The 17,360-nt window shown below is 43.7% G+C and overlaps 1 long non-coding RNA gene across 1 annotated transcript; it reads left to right on the forward strand.

Moving 5' to 3' along the window:
• The first annotated feature begins 13,026 nt into the window (after positions 1-13,026).
• LOC144586263 (uncharacterized) lies at positions 13,027-17,137 on the forward strand. The gene is made up of 2 exons (XR_013540987.1): positions 13,027-15,408; positions 16,308-17,137. It is a non-coding gene; the product is annotated as an uncharacterized LOC144586263 (long non-coding RNA).
• The last annotated feature ends 223 nt before the right edge of the window (positions 17,138-17,360 follow it).

The following is a 17,360-nucleotide window of genomic DNA, read 5'->3' on the forward strand; positions in this document are numbered from 1 at the left end:
TGTTAAATACACACCAGACTGAGACTTGCAATTAAAAGCTTCCTTTAGTGAGCCAGTCCAACTCATGTTAGATCTTCCTCTTTTCTGCTGGTGTCTATTTTTCACTTAAGAATGGACCTTAGGAATGGACCTCAACAGATGGGAATACCTTGACCTCTGAGCTTTCAGCCTGGACGCAGGCAGTGCATCACGGCCTCTCCCATTTTGAAGAGACCCTTGTCCAGCAGGCTGAGGCAAAGAGGCAGTCACGAAAGCAGCAAACTCAGGAAGCTGGACAGGGGACAGATTGTATTTGTCTCCAGTGTGGAAGGGATGGTCACTCTTGAATTGGCCTTCTCAGCCACACTAGATGCTGTTCCAAGTCCTCCATACAGAGCACGTTACCATAGTCTTTTGAGACTGAAGGGCCTAATCTAAAAAAAAAAAATCACTAGCATTTTTTATTTCCTTATCAGTCTTTTCATGATGCATCTGAAAGACCAATTTCAGTGCTTGCCTCTTGATTCAACAGCCTGGAGACACAACTGGACCAAGGCCACTGAGATTACTTCTGTGGAATGGAAATTTGAAATGGAAATGTTGCCGCAGTTCTGATGCACACTTATGCACTAGGGCTGGTAATATCCATAGTGGATTTCAGAAAGGAAGCACTCCCTCAATGATGGGAGATAAAGCTAATTGAAAATTGACACCAATGTAATTTGGAAGTTGAGTCATGAGAACTGGACTTCTTTCTTATTAGGTTGAAACGTTTCACTACTCATCCACGTAGCTTCTTTAGTCTGAAGGGTGTTGGCAGGAGACCCCAGATAGATCCTCCATGTTGGTTTCCCTTCCCCCTGGTCTGAATAGGCTCCTTAGATGGACAATGGATTGAGGGGTGAGTGAAAATCCCACTTCTGCAGTCCTTCTCACCCATTGCCATGGGTCATTAACAGTCATCAGCAATGGTCTTTCTGGTGGATATGGTCCTGAGCTTTCTGGAGACGGATGTTCTGAGTAATGTGATGAAATCTTGTGTATTGGAAGACAATGTTGAGGGCGCTAATCAGCCCTTTGCCCAAACTGTTAAGAACCCGAAGACTCAGGTAGACCTGATAACTTTTACATATTTTTATTTTATTTACAAGCTAATAGATCCACCACTGACATGGTATTCTCCCTCCGACAGCTGCAGGAGAAATGCAGGGAACAACAACAGCCGCTCTTAGTGGCCTTCATAGACCTTACAAAAGCATTTGATCTGGTTAGCAGGGATGGCCTTTTTAAAATACTTCCCAAGATTGGATGTCCACCTCGTCTCCTTAACATCATCAGATCTTTCCATGAGGGAATGAAAGGCACTGTAGTTTTTGACGGCTCAACATCAGACCCCTTTGACATCCGAAGCGGAGTGAAACAGGGCTGTGTCCTCGCACCAACACTTTTTGGGATCTTTTTTGCTGTCATGCTGAAGCATGCCTTTGGAACTGCAACCGAGGGTGTCTATCTCCGGACTAGATCAGACGGAAAGCTCTTTAATCTCTCCAGATTGAGAGCGAAGACCAAAGTCCAACTGAAATGCACGCGGGACTTTCTCTTCGCAGATGATGCCGCCATCGTTGCCCACTCTGCTGAAGACCTCCAACAACTCATGAATCGTTTCAGCAAGGCCTGCCAAGACTTTGGACTAACAATCAGCCTGAAGAAAACACAAGTCATGGGCCAGGGCGTGGACTCACCTCCTTCCATTACCATCTCTACACAAGAATTGGAGGTTGTTCATGACTTTGTGTACCTTGGCTCAACCATCTCTGACACCCTCTCTCTGGATGTCGAGCTGGATAAACGCATTGGCAAAGCAGCCACCATGTTCTCTAGACTCACAAAGAGAGTATGGCTCAATAAGAAGCTGACGACACATACAAAGATCCAAGTCTATAGAGCCTGTGTCCTAAGCACACTCCTGTACTGCAGCGAGTCCTGGACCCTTTGTGCACGGCAGGAGAGGAAGCTGAACACGTTCCATATGCGTTGCCTCCGACGGATTTTTGGCATCACCTGGCAGGACAAAGTCCCAAACAGAGTAGTCCTAGAACAAGCTGGAATTTTCAGCATGAATACATTGCTGAAACAGCGACGTCTACGTTGGCTTGGGCACGTCGTGAGAATGGCTGATGGTCGGATTCCAAAGGACCTCCTGTATGGAGAATTAGTGCAGGGAAATCGCCCCAGAGGGAGACCACTGCTGCGATACAAGGACGTCTGCAAGCGAGATCTGAAGGCCTTAGGAATAGACCTCAACAGATGGGAAACCCTGACATCTGAGCGTTCAGCCTGGAGGCAGGCACTGCATCGTGGCCTCTCCCAATTTGAAGCGACCCTTGCCCAGCAGGCCGAGGCAAAGAGGAAATCACAAAAGCAGCAAAACCAGGGAGCTGGACAGGGGACAGATTGGATTTGTCTTCAGTGTGGAAGGGATTGTCACTCTCGAATTGGCCTCCTCAGCCACACTAGACGCTGTTCCAAGTCCTCCATACAGAGCACGCTACCATAGTCTTTCGAGACTGAAGGATGCCTAGAAATAGAAATTTTTATTTATTCTATTTATACCCCACCTATCTGGTCATTGCGACCACTCTAGGCAGCTTACAACATAAAAACGTGACAAATATAAAAAAAGAAAAAATATTATGCAATTAAATAATTCTGCAAGATGGGAAGTATACAAAATAAATCAAATAGAGAGAGGAGGGAAGAGAGTCAGGAATTACATGGCTCTAAAATAAGAAATAGATACATTCATGAAGGAAATTTCAGTCAAAGGTTACTAGTGATAATACCACCATGATATCATTGTCAATGTGCTGATGAATTTCAGTTGTGGAAAAAGAAATGGCTGAGATTCTGTTCCTTGATTCATGATTCAGCTCCTCTGCATGTTCCATGGACTCATATGGGCCTACTCTAGTTACAGTTTACTGTGCTGAAGTGAGTCACAGCTAGAGTAAGCCCATATGAATCAATGTAACTTACAGAGAAGTTGACTCATTATATTCCCACAATTCAATGGGCCTAATAATAATGTGCCCTCAAGTCAATTCCGATTTATTTATTTATTTATTTATTTATTTATTTATTTATTTATTTATTTATTTATTTATTTATTTATTTATTCAATTTATATGCCGCCCACACTACCCTGAGGACTTTTTTCAGGGTTTTCCAGGTAGAGAGTACACCGAGGTGTATTACCATTTCCTTCCTCTAGGGGCACCCTGGGACTGTGCAGCTGGCCCAAGGCCACCCAGGCTGGCTCTTTTCCCAGTAGACACAGTGGGGGAATCAAACCCCCAACCTCTGGCTCTTCAGTCAGAGCTCCAAACCACTTAGCTACCCAGCAAGCTTCAGTAGGCCTACTCTAGTGCAACTTACTGTGCTAAGCAACTAGTTAAGGGAAAATTCTCTTATCATCATATGGGCTTTGCAGTCAAAAAGTGAAAGTATTACTATCTTAGTTTTAGCATTTCATCAAATCCCTCCTTCCTTTTCATCCTTGTTTTGTATCTAGTTCTCATTCTGTGGAGGGTTTGTCCTCATTTCTCTTTAGCATGACCATTAACCCATAGCGTAATGTGCTTGTCTTAATATACACATGCTTAACACTTGTAAAAACCTGCCCCTTTGTATTCCTTTTCCCTGCTGACCAATGCATGTTACCGCAATGTGCAGTTATATGTTCTCAGTTGTGTGTATCTATTTATTTATAGTCCAAACTGATGGTTTGGAGAATGTGCAATTTTTATTTCTTCCCAATGGCAGAAAGCTCAAAAATATGCCTCATCTTCATTCATAATTTTATGGATGATGAAGTGAATGGATTTGTTTTCGTTTTGAATGTCCACTATATGGATAATTGATTTTGGTGATTATATTCTTCAGTTGGTTTTGAAAGTATCGACAGTGGTCGAATCATGGACTACAACCACATAGGTGAGTAGAAAGAAGGTTAAGGCATTTGAAACATGGATTGACTGCTAGGTACTAGGAATTCTTTGGAACAAGAGATTAAACAACGGAGACACATCGAAGAGAATAAGTAAAAACACTTGAAATTCAGAAGTCTAGAATTTTTTGGCCACATAATAAGAAACAGAAAGTAGAGACTGCTACAATCTGGTAAAATAAATGAAAAAAAAAGGAGAGGAAGAAAAAAAATTATTGACTAAAGCATTTCAGGCATAGTTTGAATGCAATACTACAGACTGCACAGTTCTTGGACTTTCAACAATATCAGAATATTTTATTTGTTTGTTTGTTTAAAATATGTTTCACCCCTCCTTTCTCCTTAAGAAGGACCCAAGGCAGCTCACATCATTAAAAGACAATGTTTAAAGCTAAAAACAGCACAAATACTAAAAAAGATCAAACAAATACTACATTAATAACTGATAAATGAAAACAACACCATAAACACATTTAAAACAGTAAGGCACAACCATCCATTTAAAAAAAAAACCCACCTCAGGTTGGCAGCCACTCAGGGAAAGCCTTCCTGAAGAGAAGGATCTTCTTCACCTGCTTGCAGAAGGACAGCAAAGATGGGGCCAGCTTGGCCTCCAGTGGGAGGGAGTTCCAAAGTCTGGGAGCAGCCACAGAAAAGGCCCTCTCCTGTGCTCCCACCAAGTGCAAACTGTGAAGGTGGTGGGACCAAGAGGAAGGCGATCTTAACACTCGAGGAGGCTCATAAAGGGAGATGTGGTTCCTGAGACAGCTTGGGCCCAAGCTGTTTAGAGCTTTATAAGTTAGAACCAGCACTTTGAATTGTGCCCAGAAACAAATCAGCAAACAAGTGGAGCTGTTGTAATAGGGGGGTTGAGCGAATAGCCCCAGTGAGCAATCTTGTAGCCATGCTTTCGACTCACTGAAGTTTCCAAACACTTTTCTGAAGTATATTATGTGTATGTATTTAAATATGTATTTAAGGGTAATTTTTTTGGGAGGAGGGAATAGATACTATTGGAGCAAAATGCACACACAGGAATATATATTTTGAGAACAAAAAAAGCATGCATTTTAAAGGTTTTAAACCTTTAAATGGGCATCTTGAAATGCTTTCTCTTCAGTTGTGCAGATTAATGGAGAAATAGCTTGAAAGAGGGGCCGGGGATTGCCGAAAACATGCACAACTGGCAGAGACTGGAAATAAGTTTGTCATCTATCATATCACCTTCAACACTTGGGAGGAAAAACAAAGAAAAGCAAATCATAAATCTGTCTCCAGTGAGTCTCAGAATTATTTCTTTTCATGCCTCAGTTCTGTCACCTATAAAATGGGGATAAATGGCTGCTTACATGCTACATTGGTCCAGAGACTGGCTGACATCTTCCAATACCACCAGGGCTTGTGTGGAACAAACAGATAATAATAAGAATTAACATTTCAAATGTGCCTCAGATCTGTCGCTCAAAGGGCCTGGATAAATGCCAAGCATTATTAATAGTATAACCGCCTCATATTGGAGCCATGAGGATTAATTAGTTAATGCTTGCACACTGGCTTTGGAAATGAAAAGCACAATGTTGTATGGAACATTGCTGCTTATTTGTTACTCTGAAAGATGTATAAGACTCCTCCCGAGTCATTTTTGTTGGGCTCTTGGGGAGCAAAGTGGACTGCCATAAGCTTCTGCTCTAGAACAGTGATTATCAAACTGGGATTTCCAGATGTTCTTGGACTATAACTCTCAGAAATCCTGTCCAGCACAGCAAGTGATGAAGGTGCCTGGAAACTGCAGTCCAAGAACATCTGAGGACCCCAGTTTGACAAACACCGCTCTAGATAATGGAGAGACGCTCAGAACAAAGATGCAGTTCCATGTATTCTCACCTGATGCCTCCAAGTCTGCTCTACAACCAAGATGCCACTGAAAACTGGGCCAACAACTTTTTGAAGTAAATCATCTTGTTGTTTAGTCATTTAGTCATGTCCGACTCTTTGTGACCCCACGGACCAGAGCACGCCAGGCCCTCCTTGTTACATACAGCACTGATGTTACCTGTCTGTCAGGGTTTGGAGGGAAAGTTCCATCCTATGGGGAGTGGAAGGCGGGACATCAGGAGGAGGGGCTGTACTGTATATATATGTGGAGCTTGTGTGGAGAAGTTAGGAGAAGCTCAAGAGGAGAGCTGAGAGAAGAAGCTTTAGTGGGAGTCTGTGTGTCAGACAGGGTACTACTGTGTGTCAGTCAGTACCAACCTGATAGGTTCAGGTGTCTGTATGGGGAGCCAGAACTGATAGGTTCAGGGTCTGTGCTTCAAGTTAAGTGTTCTGTGTGAACCAAACTGTGTGTATGTATGATTGAGACTAAGCCACGTTACTGTATCTTATTCACCTGATCATTTTATTTTCCCTGTGTGTTGTTTTAAATAAACCTTATTCTTTTATTTGTTGAAAATCCATCCCTGGTCTGTGTGACTTCTTATAGGGAATGGTTGGTGGCAGCTTAGTGAAACTGTGGCATATCCCAGTAGGTCTGGGTTTGTCACATTGATTGGTGTCCAGCGTGTGGGATACGACTGGTCCAGTTGTCCAGTGGTCCAGCAAAGCCTTGGCAAGTGTGCCCAGAGCAAAGGGGGGTCTAGTCAGGGACAATCTGAGAGCACGTAGGTAATCTTCTAGGTGTACCTCACGGGGAGGTGCACTAGTAGAAGAACGTGTAACCTCAGATTGGGGACTAGATTAGGGAGCTCTGAGGCAACTTGTTTTGGCGGGAAAAAAGCTGAGGCAAAACGGTGTAGTAGCAGTGATCTAGCCTGCCTGCTGAGAGGCCTAGCAGAGGGGGGGTAGACTCTGGCTCGCAACTGTTGCAAGTTAGTGCTGAAGAACAGCAGTAATCTATAGAAAGCTGGTTCTGAGGCAAAAGAAAAAAAAGTGGTCACTTTATTTTGAGGCTTGACTTTTGAAAGCAGCCTGTTCTGGGGGGGGGGATTATGCCCTTGACTCGAAGCCAAATGGCAGAAATGGGTGAAGTGAAAGACCCCCAGGTAGACCAAGGTTTTGAGGATGAATTTGGCTCAGTGCAAGGTGACAGCACGGGAGAACAGAACCCAGAACTCAGGAAAATGCTCATAGCCCAACAGCATGAACTGAGGATGAGGCAATTTGAAGTGGAGGAAAGATTAGAGAGAGAAAAAATGCAGGAAAGGGAAAGGCAAAGACAATTTGAAATAGAGAGAATGGAGAAAGAAGAAAGATTAGAGAGAGAGAAAATTGCTCTGGAAAAAGAAAGAATGGCGTTTGAGTTAAGAAAATTGGAACTGATGAATCAGAACAATAATAACAATAGGGATTCTGAGGTAGGCCAATTGTCTAAAACTGACCTGAAGAAATTCCCTGTATACCACAAGGGAGATTGCCCTGAGGTGTTCTTTTCCCTAGTGGAAAGAGCGTTTGTGGACTTCTCAGTAAGGGAAACTGAGAAGATGACCATCATGCGATCTTTAATCAGTGGCAGCCTTGCAGAAGTCTATGCAGAGATGCCAGAGGAACTGATGAAAGATTTTGCAGAGTTTAAAAAACTGGTGTTTGCCAGACATGGGATAAATGCGGAACAGCTGAGGCAAAGATTCAGGTCAATCACCAAGAAACCAGAGCAGACTTTTACCCAAGTGGGGGCCCAATTGGTGAGGCTGCTAGAGAAATGGCTATCTCAGGAGGGGACAGAGACCTTTCAGCAGCTCAAAGACTTGATAGCGCTGGAACAGTTCTATTCAGTCCTGCATGGGGAACTGAAATTCCAGGTGAGGGAAAGGAAACCGAAATCTGTGGCAGAAGCAGCCGAGATCGCAGATTTTATTTCCCAAATAAGAAAGCCCTTGGGTGAGGGGAAATCGATGGGGAAACCTAAAGAAACCTACAGCAAGTACTCTCAGGGACCAGGGAAAAGCCAGCAAGGGGGAGGGGCCCATGGTGAAGGGAAGCCCTCAGACATGAAACCAAGACCTCAGATTTTGGAGGGAAAACCAAAACAAGATGAGAAAGACTCAAAATATAGCAGAAAATGTTATTTCTGTCAGGGAAAGGGCCATCTAATCTCAGAGTGTGAGAAATTAAAGCAGCTAAAAGGAATTGTGTCTCAGGATTCGAGTGGAACCAAGCCAAAAGCGGTGTTCTGTGTCCAGAAAGAGCAAAGCCCCTTGTCACTGAGAGAGCCTGTTGCCATGGCTACTCAATCTGGAACAGTTATATCTGCTGATCAGTCTGAGGAAAATGGTCCTCTTGTGGAGGTCAAGCGCTGCTTGCTCGTGAGAACAGATTCTCAGTTGTTTGAAACAGCAAGGGTGGATGTAGGAATACTTGACCATCAGTATCGGGGGTTGAGGGACACTTGTTCCCAGGTGACCCTGTGCCATCCAGATATTATTCCTAGGGAATATATAATCCCAAATGAGAGCATGAAGGTGGCAGGGATTGAGGGGCAGGTGATCTCACTGCCAGTCGCGGAGGTACCTGTGAACTTTCAAGGCTGGAGGGGAGTTTGGCGGCTAGCGATTTCATCAACTCTGCCAGCAGCCGTGCTCGTGGGAAATGACCTGGCTGAACATGTGAAACGGGTGCTAGTGATTACACGTTCACAAGCCACCACGGGGACAGTTCAGGGGGGTAATGATGAGCCCGAGACGGAAGCAGGTGGGGGGAGTTCCGAAGCTGTGGTGGAAACCTTAACCACAGACAGCCGATTTGGCCAAGAGCAAAAGGCAGACGCCACTCTCCAAAAATGTTTTGAACAGGTGACAGACGCCCAGCTAACACCTGAAACCCCAGTGAGATTTCGAGAGAAAAAGGGAATTTTATATAGAGAGACCCTGAGGAATATCTCAAAAGGGGGAGATGGGATCCGAAGTCAGCTAGTGGTACCTGAAAAGTATTGCCCCATGATCTTACAAAGGGGGCACTCTGACATGTTTGCTGCGCACTTAGGGGTGAACAAAACACAGCAGAGAATCACACAGAATTTTTACTGGCCTGACATAGGGAAGCAGATCAAAGAATTCTGTAAACAATGTGATGTGTGTCAAAGGCAGGGGAATAGCCGCGACAGGACCAAAGCAAAGTTGTGCCCTTTGCCTGTGATTGACACTCCGTTCAAATGCATAGGGGTGGATATTGTGGGACCTTTGCCCAAGGCCACAAAGAGGGGGAACAGGTTCATTCTCACCATTGTGGACCATGCCACGAGGTACCCTGAAGCCATACCCTTGACTAACATTGAAACTAACACAGTGGCAGATGCCTTGGTGGGGTATATGTCCAGGATGGGATTTGCCTCAGAAATAATCACAGATTTGGGCGCATCGTTCACATCGAAGCTCATGAAACGCTTATGGCAAATCTGTGGAATTAAGCACAAGGAAACCACTGCCTATCACCCTGAAAGTAATGGGTTAACTGAGAAGTTCAATGGGACTCTAATGCGCATGATTAGGGCTTACTTGGCAGAGAATCCAAACAATTGGGACCAGAAGCTGCAATCCCTTTTGTTTGCTTATCGATCAGTGCCACAAGCCAGTACCGGGTTCAGTCCGTTTGAACTTTTATTTGGGAGAAGGGTGAAAGGGCCCCTTGATTTGATCAAACAAAATTGGGAGCAGATCACCCAGGATGACCCACAAGACGTTGTGACATACATAGACACCTTGAGGAATGACCTAAAGAGAAACCTAGAGCTAGCAGCAGAGACCCTGCAAGCTCAAAAGGTCAGAAAGAAAGCTTGGGATGACCAGGAAGGCAGGGAGAGGCACTTTAACCCAGGGGAGGAAGTGCTTTGGCCTAGGCTCTGCAAAGAGAACAAACTGCAGCTGGGTAGCCCAGAAATAAAATACTTGGGTCACATAGTAGGGGGAGGAGTGATAAAACCCCTCGAGGCCAAGATAGAAGCAGTTCGTGATTGGGCCAGACCCAACACCAAGAAAAAAGTCAAATCATTTCTTGGGTTGGTGGGCTACTACAGAAAGTTCATCCCGAGGTTTAGCGAGATTGCGGCTCCGCTGACCGATCTGACGAGGAAGAAGGCTGATGACCACATCCCGTGGACCAGCGACTGTGAGGAGGTGTTCCGGAGGTTGAAGGAGGCGCTCATCAACTATCCAGTGCTGCGTGCTCCAGACTTCGACCGGGAGTTCATCATCTACACCGATGCGTCTAACAGCGGGGTAGGAGCAGTTATTTGCCAGGAGGATGAAAATGGTGACCAGCATCCAGTGTCCTACCTGAGTAGGAAACTCCAGAAAGGTGAGAGACATTTGGCAACCGTGGAGAAGGAGTGCCTGGCCATAGTCTACGCGATCCAGAAGGCCAAGCCTTACATCTGGGGAAGACATTTTGTTCTGTGCACTGACCATTCACCACTGCAATGGTTAAAGACAATGAAATCCCACAATAGTAAACTTATGAGGTGGGCTTTAAACCTGCAGGACTATGACTTTGAAGTGAAGGTGGTCAGAGGGTCAGTGAACTGTGTTGCTGACGCCTTGTCAAGAAGACCTGAAGAATGAAGACGGCGAAAGAAACATGGACTATGTATATATTTGGTGACCAAAGGTTAAATGTGCTTGTTATTAAACATGTTGGTTTGTATAAATAAAGGTAACTTGATGTATTGTTAATGGTAAATGTTTAAATGCCTAATAGAGTGTAAGTATAAGTAAGTATGGTATTGTATGTTATTATATGACTGTTTTTGTTTGTTTTGGGTCCAGGTTTTTTTTGGTGAAAGGCACCTTAGCTTTCCCCCTACAAAACAACTTATAAAGAGGGGAGGTGTTACATACAGCACTGATGTTACCTGTCTGTCATGGGTTTGGAGGGAAAGTTCCATCCTATGGGGAGTGGAAGGCAGGACATCAGGAGGAGGGGCTGTACTGTATATATATGTGGAGCTTGTGTGGAGAAGTTAGGAGAAGCTCAAGAGGAGAGCTGAGAGAAGAAGCTTGAGTGGGAGTCTGTGTGTCAGACAGGGTACTACTGTGTGTCAGTCAGTACCAACCTGATAGGTTCAGGTGTCTGTATGGGAAGCCAGAACTGATAGGTTCAGGGTCTGTGCTTCAAGTTAAGTGTTCTGTGTGAACCAAACTGTGTGTATGTATGATTGAGACTAAGCCACGTTACTGTATCTTATTCACCTGATCATTTTATTTTCCCTGTGTGTTGTTTTAAATAAACCTTATTCTTTTATTTGTTGAAAATCCATCCCTGGTCTGTGTGACTTCTTATAGGGAATGGTTGGTGGCAGCTTAGTGAAACTGTGGCATATCCCAGTAGGTCTGGGTTTGTCACACTCCTGTCTTCCACTGCCTCCCGGAGTTGGGTTAAATTCATGTTGGTCGCTTTGATGACACTGTCCAACCATCTCATCCTCTGTTGTCCCCTTCTCCTCTTGCCCTCACACTTTCCCAACATCAGGGTCTTTTTCAGGGAGTCTTCTCTTCTCGTGAGGTGGCCAAAGTATCGGAGCCTCAGCTTCAGGATCTGTCCTTCCAGGGAGCACTCAAGGTTGTAAATCTAGGAGTCTCTTTTTCAGACCAAAGAGCTGGAAAAACAAGGGGTGGGGACTCAAGTTGTGGAACTGGCTGCCAAGTCAGACTTAAGCCACACTGGTGACTCAACTCGGATTTTACCTCCTTCCTCCCTTGCAATGATTCGGACTTGGCTTGTGACTTAGAATTCCCTTTTCTGGGGGGAAAAGTGTTTTTACTAGGGACTTGGGCTTGGGCCTCAGGACTTGGTGCCAAAGACTGATAATCTCAACAACATCTCTGGCAAAAGCCAAGAGACTCTGAAGGTCTAAGCGATCCTGTCCCCTTTGTATCGCTGTTTGTAAAGGCTGAGAAATCACATCAGGAATATTTTGTTGATGGCTAGAGGAGAAGCTGCTAAAGCTTCCCTCGTCAGTTGCCAGATGTCAAAGCACCAGCTGAAGTATCAGACAATTGCTGTGCTTCCTCAGGACTTTAGGCGTAGAGAGGAGGAGAAATCTCAATATTTGTGTGTGTGATGGCTATCTCCACCCATTTTCAGCTTGCAGTGGGGCACACTGGCTCAGTGCAGAGGGGGTTGCATGTGTCTTGCTTTTGTGTAACTTTGGCACATCAAAAAGCCAGTCAAGAACTGGTTCATGAATCACGAACTATCATGAATCACTGGTTTTCAGGTTCATGTCAACCTCACCACTCTGGTTCATGCGCTTGTAGTTTCGAGGTTAGACTATTGTAATGCGCTCTACATGGGGCTACCTTTGAGACTGATGCAGAAGCTTCAAATGGTGCATAATGCTGCGGCCAGACTTCTCACTGGGGTGATAATATATCAACATATTTTCCCCACGCTGTCTGCCTTGCATTCCGCATTGATTTCAAAGTGTTATTGATGACATATCAGCCCTAAAAAGTGTAGGACCTCAATATCTGGCGGAATGCCTCCTCTCATCTAGATCTACCCGAATCACTCATTCTAGCCAAGATGGGGGGTGCCTAACACCGAGGGAGGCCCGGAGAGAAAGAACAAGAAACCAGGCCTTCTTGGCAGTGGCCCCTCGCCTTTGGAACAGTCCGCCCCCCCCCCCAAGATCTGTCTGGTTCCCTCACTGGATGTTTTTAAGAGCAAACTTAAGATCTGGCTCTTTAGGCAGGCTTTCCCTCCTGTCATCACTTAATTAATCCTGCCATCTTGAATTATATTAATAATATTGCCTCTATTTTATATTGTTTTTATTTGTATGTTTTATTGTTAGGAGCCCAGAATAGATTTCTGTCTAGATGGGCAGGGTATAAATGTAGTTGTTTAGTCATTAAGTCGTGTCCGACTCTTCGTGACCCCCATGGACCAGAGAGCACGCCAGGCCCTCCTGTCTTCCACGGCCTCCCAGAGTTGGGTCAAATTCATGTTGGTCGCTTCAATGACACTGTCCAAACATCTCATCCTATGTCATCCCTTTCTCCTCTATAAATAAATAAATAAATAAACAAACAAACAAACAAAACCTCTATACATGAGGAGTAAATACATGATGACGCTCTTCAGTTTCCTTCATGACCATCCTTTAAGGGTGTCCTTAAGCAGGTTTCCTCCATCTTTGCCTCCTGGCAGTCAACTGCTACTGTGTCATCAATTTACCCGATGCATGGCGTTGTCTGATTATTATTTTTTTACTCTACCAGAGTGGAGGCATTCGAAAGAGGAGTCGTCTCCAAATAATATGCTATTAGTACTACCTTAATATTCATGTATGCATATTATCTTTGTAATCCTCCCTCACAATGCCCCTATAAGAGAAGTCACTATGAATAATTTTGAATATTTTGTGATACACAATTGTGAAGCTACCAAGGCAAAGAAGAGGGAAACTCTGCATTCAATCATTTTACTCAGTCACCAGTTACACGACCAAATTACATCAACTTTTGGCAATTTAAAAAATCAAGTCTTTTGGTACATTATTTTCCCTCAGAGGTGTGTGTCTGTGCGAGTACAGGTGTGTATCACATTTTTGTCCATTCCCTTAGGGCTTCCTATTTTTCTGCAGATTTACTTGATTTCCCGTTTCTGAAGAACCACAGTGCTGTTGGTGAGCAAATATCAGATTTGTCTGAATTTTGCAGTGGAAATTTACTATTATGAATGTATACAGAAACACATGAGTGAAGACAGAAAGAACATACATTTTATTAATGAAAATATTGTTTAGCGATGTGTAATATTAAGGTACCAGTTTGCCAAATGTCTGTTAGGAACAACTGCGTACAAAAAAATAAATGCATTCAGCAAAATGCAAAAAATAATGTCGATATATTTTCACACAGACTTAAACAATAATTTGTATACGTATTTCAGGACAATCTAAATTTGAGATTAGAAATGACTCAGAATTCTCAATCAGCTGAAGGGAAAATCTAGAATCTTGTTGGTGATTTAGATATCACTTTCCTTGCTAAATTTGTTTGGAAGAACTGTGGACCAGCGATTGGGCTGAGCATCTGCGAGCAAGTTTAAGAATATCTGTCCATTTTGTGAACCCTGAAATTGATGGGTGCTGCCATGCCAGGATTTTTCTAAAGGCATGTGACATAGCTATTCATGACGAGCTCTTCTAACTACTGGCCCCAGAGAATGGCTGTAGGATGTAGGAATATAAACCCATTCAATTCCTTGTTTTACATGATTTATGATGATTGACATTCCAAGACAACTAAGTGTGGAATTCCCAAACCACACAAGATTTCTCGATTCCAGAGAGTGTGTGAAGAAAGGAATGTTTCTTGTCTGCCTCAGGATCTGTGCCATCTGCACACACGTCTCCAAAGTAGACTGTGCAAAATCTAGGGTCTTGTCCCTTTAAGAAAAACAGTACAGAAGCACACCACAAGCACAGAAAGAATGGCTCATTGTATAGAGATTGACACAAACAACCCATTCAGTGCCTCTGAGGCTTAACATTCCATACAACAAGGCAGCAATGCTGCTAGATTTCAGCAATTTGTGCAAACTGCTCAAATTGTGCAACACATACAAAAACAGTGTGCAGGGGGGGGGGGAGAGAGAGCCAGGTTGATATAAACAGAAATTATCCTGTCATCTGAAGAAGTGAGAACTGCTTTTGCAATGGTTTGTCCTCACCTGAGAGGATGAGAGGAACAAGGATATCACTCCCTGGTTAGCTGCAAGTGCTAGTCTAACATATATCCAGGAAAAAAAAGCAGTTCAAATAATACATTACCTTCCCACCCTTGATTTAGCTGAAACATTACTAGAACACTGTTTGTTGCCACACAATGTAATACTATGCTGCTGTACCTTTGCCGGTTATTACGTTCATGCAACAAAGATTGCAATATTTGATTGTGCAGTTGCCTGTGTGTCATTTCTGTTGCAGAGTTGGAATTTTGGTTAGATTCCTCTAGCTGTGCAGGAGAAGTGGAGGGATTCACAGAGCCGAATACCTTCAAGTTCCCCAGTTGAGTCCACCCCTTTTTTTCTCATCCACTGGCGCTTGCAGTCTCAATAACTCACTCTAAGACATTATTTGGGAAAATAATAAAAGCCATCGTCTTTAGTTACAGATCAAACAGCAAACTGACAAACTTGATTGACTGTCTTCGGCGACAGTCCTCAACGGACTCACTCACAGCCAATAGAGAAGGGGAAAGAGAGACGGAGCGGAGAGGTGGGGTTCTCTTCGGATTCAGAGGCAGGAGAGAAGCATTGGTTCGAATTGGAAACACTGACAGTCAGTCAAGCCCAGAAAGATTCCCTCCCAGCCACACCTACTAAAAGCAGCATGCGTGGCTGGAAAAACTCCCACACTTTCTGTCCGGCAATGCACCTGCAGAAGTGCTTTCTGAACAAGCACTTCCACCTTAGTGATGTTCCAGGTACAGCTTGGGTAATGTCAAGTGATGCCTTCATAGCTGCTCAATAGGGTTTCGGCCATTATCAATTGGTTCTTTAATTTGAAGTTAACAGGAGAACACAAATTAAGCATTTTGCAAAATGCAGCTCCTGGGCCAGAATGCCAACTTGTCACAGCCTTTCAGAAAATAAACAAACAAAAATGTCACCAGAGAGGAAGTTCAACTTCTCTAGCATTATTTGGCTGTCATTTCTCAGTAGATCAGGGTTATTAGCATTGATTTTTTTTTTAAAGAGGAGAGATTAAAAGAGGTTTAGTTAGAAGAGTAAGGCAGGAGTGTATATTATCCAAGTGAACCATAGCTCTGACTCTGTACAATGACATTTTCGTCTCTGCTTCATTAACTTGCATAGCTTGTTGGGCTTTAGCTGTTTCTAATTAATTCTTTTACTGGCTTTTTTTGAATGTGTATCATATCTGGCAAACCATATAAAATGAAGAAATCTCTCTAAGGTTTTACCCTTTTAATTATTATTTTTATTGCTTAAATAGAGCTCCGGAATTGCAAATGTTGACATTTTAGTTGATTCTCTTCATTAGAGTTTTCCATAAGTGAGGGGAGGTGGGAGGAGAGGCGAGGAAAGCATACAGATATAGATAACGTAATACAAATATTTCAAATATATATTTTGAGCGGATAAGTAGAGAAATAGATTGCGAAGGCTATTGAGGCTCAAAGGGAGCGAATGTAGAGCAATCAATACATCAAAAGTTCCTGCTTTTCAAGGCTAAGAAGAAAAAGGGCATCAGTGGTAAACCAAGATATAAATTAGTAAAAGTTTAAATGGCTGATTTTATTCAAGCTCCAGGATGCCGTGGAATATTCTACCCCATCTTTACTGATCGTAATTTTCATCTTAGGAGTGCAGTGTTGGAAGGGACCCTATGGATCATTACGTCCATCCCCTGTCAAGAAGGCACAGTGGGGAATCAAACTCCCATCCTCTGGTTCCTCAGCCAGATACCTAACTCACTGAACTATCCAGCAGTTCTTCTTTATGACATTCAACACGTTTGGTATACTCGGAGTACTGCTGAAGGACAATGCCAAGCATTCTAGCTCTGAAGTCCCCTCTAGGTTCTCTCTGCTAGCTGACTGCTATGAGCTGCCATTTTGAATTTCCCATCATGCTCTGGACTGCCCAACTTAGTACTGTTCCAAAGCATTGTGTGTATTTTAAATGTGATGAGTGATTGGTATGGATCAGAACAAACTTATGACTGGGAGTAACTGCCAGGAAAAGCACAGGGGGTCATGTTCTTGAGGGCAATATGCTTAGAATATGGAAAGTCACTTTCTTGAACTACAACACCCAGAATCCAAGTAGACAGTACAGCCAGGAACTTACAAAAAAAACAAAAACGCAACACCCCGTGTTTCCATGTTCACACAATGTCATGGACCCCTTCTTGGAATGTAAACCTTGACTGCTTTTATCCTTGTGACTAAGACCATGGAAGACTTTCCCCCCTCCTTTCCACAAGACCAACAGATCGGTCTCAAATAGATCATGTTCATTTTCAAGACTGATTTTAGAACACTTCTAAATATGTCCCTAATTTAAAATTATAACTGGTGTCTTATTGCACAAAAAGTAATACAAGTAATCACATCAGATGGATTATCTGTAGAGATGGGCATAAAGGAGGTCATCCCTGTCTGGAGTGAGTCACTGTCATGCCCACAGAGGTGTTTTGAGGGGAATGGCACCCACCCCCCTGAACACTCACTCATTCCTCAGATGATGCACACTTCCCTCCCTGCCTCCCCAGTGCAACTGACCACTCACCATTTGTAGCTTGCTCTTCCTTCTTCCGCCTTCTTCATCAGCGAGCCACAGAAAGGCAGTGGAGCAGGAATACCTGCCCCACATCCTTGTCTGAGTGGTTGGTTGAGGGAGAAGGTAGAAGAAG

Source organism: Pogona vitticeps, chromosome 2 (genome assembly GCF_051106095.1).
Source record: "Pogona vitticeps strain Pit_001003342236 chromosome 2, PviZW2.1, whole genome shotgun sequence".
Taxonomy (NCBI): Eukaryota; Metazoa; Chordata; class Lepidosauria; order Squamata; family Agamidae; genus Pogona; species Pogona vitticeps.